This window comes from Antechinus flavipes, chromosome 5 (genome assembly GCF_016432865.1).
Source record: "Antechinus flavipes isolate AdamAnt ecotype Samford, QLD, Australia chromosome 5, AdamAnt_v2, whole genome shotgun sequence".
NCBI classification, from domain to species: domain Eukaryota; kingdom Metazoa; phylum Chordata; class Mammalia; order Dasyuromorphia; family Dasyuridae; genus Antechinus; species Antechinus flavipes.
The window spans coordinates 13,587,264-13,593,402 of NC_067402.1; the positions used below are offsets into that span (position 1 = coordinate 13,587,264).

The 6,139-nt window shown below is 38.7% G+C and overlaps 1 non-coding gene across 1 annotated transcript; it reads right to left on the reverse strand.

Moving 5' to 3' along the window:
- Positions 1 to 4,327: 4,327 nt before the first annotated feature.
- On the reverse strand, positions 4,328 to 4,434 carry LOC127539546 (U6 spliceosomal RNA). Its single transcript, XR_007947974.1, has one exon. It is a non-coding gene; the product is annotated as a U6 spliceosomal RNA (small nuclear RNA).
- Between the last annotated feature and the right edge of the window lie 1,705 nt (positions 4,435 to 6,139).

The following is a 6,139-nucleotide window of genomic DNA, read 5'->3' on the forward strand; positions in this document are numbered from 1 at the left end:
GATTGCTTTGTACTACAGGAGGAAAGAAAACTGACATTTATTAAGCACCTACTATGTTTCCAGGCACAGAGTGCTAAGCATTTTATAATTATTGCCTCATTTGATCCTCACAACAACTATGAGGTTTTTTTTTTTCCCATAATTTGAATTTCTTCCCTTGAGAACTGCCTGTTCATATCCTTTGGCTATTTATCAATTGAAGTTAATAAATGCTTGCTGAATGAATAAATGAATAGATTTCTCAGAGATGGAACAGGCAGATTAAAGTATTTTTGTCATAAAATCATAAATTCAAAGCCAGATTGGATCTTAGATGTCACTTACGACTAACCTTCTAACTTTACAGATAAAGAAAAGGAAGCTGAGAGATTGAAGCTATTTGCCCACAGTCACTCAGCTAACTGGTAGCTAATTGGAATGAAACCTAACTTCACATCCAGACAGCTTTCCATGGATCACCCTGGAAAGGAATCTTTCTTTTCACTACTTTAGAAGGAAAGAAGGAAGGAAGGAAGGAAGGAAGAAAGGAAGGAAGGATAAAAGGAAGGAAGAAAGGAAAGAAGGAAGTTGGATCAGTATTAATAATGCTTATATTAATAATAATAATTAATAATAGCAATAATAACTGATGCTTATAGTATATTATTTTATTGCCAGGCATTGTGCTAAATGCATTGCAATTGTTATACTATTTGATCCTCATAACAACTGTGAAGACAGATGTTATTTATTACCCTCACTTTTTAGATAAGGAAACTGAAACAAACAGAGGTTAACTGATTTCAGCAAAGGTATATGAAGATTTCTCCCAAAATGTGGCCCACTGGGATTCCCACAATCTGAAAATGCTGATTTTAATCAATAAATATTGTTATTGTTGTTGTTGTTGTTGTTATTTCACAAAAGCCTTTTTCTTCACTTCTAGAGAGGAAGGGCATTATCCTTATTTTGACAAATGAAGAATCTGAGGGAAAGAAAGAGTGAAATGTCTTGACCCTGTCCCATAGCTAGCAGCCAGAAGTGAAATTCCAATCTGGATCTTTTTCCCAATCCCATCCAACCAACTATGATGCTTCTCTATTCAGGGTAAATCCACAAACATTTATTAAGCACTTGCTCTGAGCCAGGTGCTAAGTTAACTAAAATGGTTAGAGAGGGGCTTTGGGAAAAATCAGGGTAGAACTTGCATGTGTTTATATTCACTAGGATGGAAGGGTTTGGAGTCTATAATTTCCAAGTAGTATTCAACTGTAAAAAATGATAAGAGGCTCCTGAAATATGCCTAGAAACCTCAAACTGCCAGTTTTTGTAAATTCTTCCTTGTTTGGTAAATAGTTGAAACTCTGAGGGGAAGATGGTGATTTTTTATGCAACCTTTTAAAAACACACACACATACACACACCCACACACACCAAAGACAGTGATCAGAATCCAAGGAAATTGGTAAAGTACTAAAAAGATGTCTACTCATAAACCCAGTGAAGTTAGATTTTTGACATTTTAATTAAACACTGAGAAAGTAGTCAAATAACTAAGCACTTCATTAAATTAAAGGCTAATGCAGGCAGAAGAATGCTCTATGCAAAAAAAAAAAAAAAATTAAGGCTCAGAAGATCTCTGAAGAGACAGAACTATCCAAGATCCCTCTCCTCCCTCCCTCTACAACCCAACTAAATCTTCCACTCACCTGCCCTGGTCAGAATCACAGTTGGAAATGTTTCTTTCCATACCCTGACATGGGGTGGGTACCAGGTTGAAAACCAAGTATATACCTTCTTGAGTGTTTGAGGTAGAAGTCTAGTTTCTAGATGATTACAGACTGTTCTTTTTCTTTCTCCTTTTTGTCCATTTCATTATTCCTACTGAATTAGAAAGGGAACATTTTATCTACTATTGGACATTGGGTAAAAAAGGAAATTTCAGAGTTATCCATGGTTTTATATTATCCCCTCATTCATAGACCCCAGAAGCAATCTCTATTTAATCCATAATTGATGGTTATTGACCTTATCAGTCCTCCTCACAACTAGGATGCACTTTCTGTTGTTATCGGTATGGAAGAAACAAATCCAAAGTATATCTATGCCATCCTAAGAAACACTTCCAGGAATCTGTGACTGTGAAAGCCGCCTCGACACTGTATCTGAAGCTGTCATTATGTTTCAGTTCATCACAAAATCAGGGAAGAGACAGAGAGTATAAGGTACAGTGTTATCAAATAAGATAATGCCATAAAACCACAGTCAGGTGGTAAATGACATAGCAACTGCTTAATGCTTAAAAGAACTATAACATAAAGAGCATTGGTTTTTTAAAAAAATTATATATATATATAATATATGTAATTTATATATAAAATGTCACATATATAATTTATATATAAATATATTTAAGATAAATATATTATATACAAATATAAATTGTACATGTAAATATATTTATATTTTAAATACATATTTATGTAATATATAAATATATGTGTTATCCATATTATACACACACACACACACACACACACACACACATATTCAACATAAATCACTTCCCCTGTAGTTTTGTTTTGTGGAAAGTACTCTTTAGTTCCTGGGGCCCCTAAAAAACAAATTGATGTACTTATTGCCTGAATTCTTTCAAGATCTATTTTTTAAAAGAATGGTTCTTCTCTCCAGAAGTATTTTTAAAGAAATAAGAAAATACGACCCCATCTCTCCAAATCATTCATTTACATAGATTTGCTCTTCCCTGACTGTAGAGCTCAAACTTGTCCGTGAGATATCATGGAAAAAGCACTGATGCTGAGTGTTTTCTCCTAACAGATGGGAGGCTAGTTCTTTTCAGCCCTAATTTTTGTAACCTGTAGGAAAGCACATGACATAGTGGATAGATAAAGGGGGAAAACAAAACAAAACAAAAACAAAAATCCTGAGCTTGAGCCTCACCTCTGACATATTTTGATTCTGCATCACTCTTTGTAACTGCAGAAAAAGTGCAGACCTGCATTGGGAGAATTCATATTGGATTCTTCTATGAATTGCTTCTAGTCCCTATCCTCTTAGGAAAGTCCTACTTTAACGGGAATTATTGTCATCCATGTCCTTTTCTGCCTCGTGTAGTTGTTATGAAAATCATGTAAATCGTGTTCTTTTCAATGTGCTTTTAGGTTTATTTTTTTTTAAGTTTTCTTGTTGCTTCTTGTTTTTGCAAAACTACCATTTTGTTATGACAGCTGCTTCTGCCTTGGACCCTGGCTTTTGTAAGCAAGAAGATTGCCTCTGATGCTGAACGCCACCCTCCATAGCTGCAGTCTCCCTCTCATTACTGAGAAGAAAATAAGTTTCATCAATTCTCCAGGACCGAGATTAGTCACTACGGCTAGAGTCCCCCTGCCTTTTACTGGCATTTTTATTGACATTTTTGTAATTATTGTGTACCGTGTTCTCCTGACTGCTTCCTTGGTGATGCATAATTAGTTCATATGAAGCTTTCCACATTTCTTCCAATTCTTCCTATTCATCGTTCCTTTCAGAGCCATGATATCCTATTACATTCATCACACCCTAATTTCCTCAGCCATTCTAGATTGTTTTGAATTTTTTGCTGGAAATGGTTGCTGTTAAAATTTTCCCCACGCGTGGAAGTTCTCCCTTTTTCTTCGCTTTCCTTAAGGTAAATGCCCACTAGTAAGACTGCTAGGTCAAAGGGTTTGCGCAAAGTGACTTTTCTCATATAATTCCAAATTGTTTTCTAAAAAAGACCAGACAGATTCACAAGACCGCCAAGTCTAAGCCCAATGTAATCGCATAAAAGGGTGCCTCTAGCCACAGCCCCTTCCAACTGCCTATTTTCATCCATTATCATTTCCACTTGGGGGAGGGGTGAGATCAAACCTCAGAACTGTTTTAATTTGCATTTCTCTTATTATTAGTGATTTGTAGCAGTCTTTCATGTGGTCCTTAATAGTATGCAGTTCTTCTTTCGGAATAATTTGTTCTTATCTTTTGACCATTAATCTATTGGGAAATGCCGTTTGGTCTTATATATTTTGTGTCAATTCCTTATATATCTTAGCTACCAGACTTATCAGAGATATTGGATGTAAAGATTTTTCTCCACTTAATTCGTGTTCTTTGTGCACTGGCTGCATTGATTTTTTTGCTCGAGCTTTTTAATTTTACATAATCAAAATTGCCCATCTTGTCTTTTGTGGTCTCCTCTGTCCCTTGTTTATTAATTTCCTCCTCGCCAGAGCTGTGAAAGGGATCTCCTTTCCTCCTTTAATTTTTTTATGTGATGTGACCTTTTATATTTGGGCTGCGGATCCATTTGAAAAATGTGGAACGCTTCACAAATTTGCTTGTCATCCTTGCACGGGGGACATGCTAATCTTCCCCGTATTGTTCCGATGTTAGCATATGGGCTGTCAAAGCAAGCACCTTCTTACGCCTCTCCTTCTAGTCCTTCTCCTGTTTTCCTCATTCTGCTGGGGAGGTAACGTTCTCCGGGGAGAGGCAGCATGGTGTGGAGAAAACCGTGCCCAATCTGGATGTGAAGTTTCCTTAGAGGAAGGGCCGGAGCTTTCTAAGCTTTTTCGGTTAATACAAATAATAATAATAATAAGTAAATAAATCTGCCTTTCATACAGTCCAACAAACACAACTGGGGATTAAACACTGTTAATAGGCGCTGGGCTTGAAGCTGCAAAGACAACATGGAAAACAACCCCTACCTGGAAGAGTTTCGACGTTACTGGGAAGCTTATAGTTTCTGTGGAGAGGCAGGGGGAAGTGGAAGGAACCCTGGGTTCCACTACAAAGGACCTAGCTCTTATTTCCTGCCTACGTTCTCCTGGAAAAGTCACTTAAAGCTGTCCCGGCCTCCACGTCTTTGTAAATCAAGAGGCGTGGGTTTCTTGGCCTTCTGCCTCTTAATCCCAATCAGTGCTATTGAGTCTCTTGTAGGAAGCCATAGGGGTTCCAAATATTGTTTGGAACTTGTGAGTTTTTAAGTATGTGTGTGTGTGTGTGTGTGTGTGTGTGTGTGTGAGAGAGAGAGAGAGACAGAGAGAGAGAGAGACAGAGACAGAGACAGAGACAGAGACAGAGAGAGAGAGAGAGAGAGACAAAGACAGAGACAGAAAAAGAGAAGAGAGACAGAGAGAGAGAGACAGAAAAAGAGAAGAGAGACAGAGACAGAGAGAGAGAGAAAAAGAGAAGAGAGACAGAGACAGAGAGAGACACAGAGAGAGACAGAGAGACAGAGACAGAGACAGAGACAGAGACAGAAAAAAAGAAGAGAGACAGAGAGAGAGACAGAAAAAGAGAAGAGAGACAGAGACAGAGAGAGACAGAAAAAGAGAAGAGAGACAGAGAGAAAAAGAGAAAGAGAGAGAAAGAGAGGAGAGACAAAGACAGGGATACTTGCATGTTTGCATTTCACTAGAATTGGTTTCTTATTAATTCTATGTGTTTCATTTTATGCACTTAAAAATATGATTTTGAGAAAGGGACTAATGGTCTTCCCACAAATCATTGTCCAAGGGGCTCAGGACACAAAGGTATTGAGCTTTTGGTGGAAAGAATGAGTTTCTGAAGCCGTGTGTGAGTGTATGTGTGTGTGTGTGTGTGTGTGTGTGTGTGTGTGTGTGTGTGTGTGTGTGAGAGAGAGAAAGAGAAGAGAGAGAGAGAGAGAGAGAGAGAGAGAGAGAAACAGACAGACAGACAGACAAAGAGAGACAGAGAGAGACAGAGACAGAGACAGAGACAGAGAGAGTGAGAGTGAGTGTGGGTGGGTGGGTGGTTTTCATTTGCAGGGAAATGTGGGTTATTCCTGGTAACAGGTAGTTTATCTAGCATTACTCCCCTTCCTACTATCTCTGTTCCTGCTAAATCGGATTACTAGCTGTTTCCCGAACTCTCTGTTCCATCTCTTGCCCTGGGGAGGCATTTGTTCCCGAGGCCCCCATGCCTAGAAGGAGCCGATGGGGCCCCTCACAATCCTAAGCTTCAAGGCTTAAATCAGGTGTCTCCTCCTGGGAAATCTGCTCGGATCCTCCCCCTCGCCCCAACATTCTCTTCCTCCTCAAATTACCTGGCACGGGCTTCTCTGCCCACAGGTTGTCACCCCGCAGGAGAACGCCTG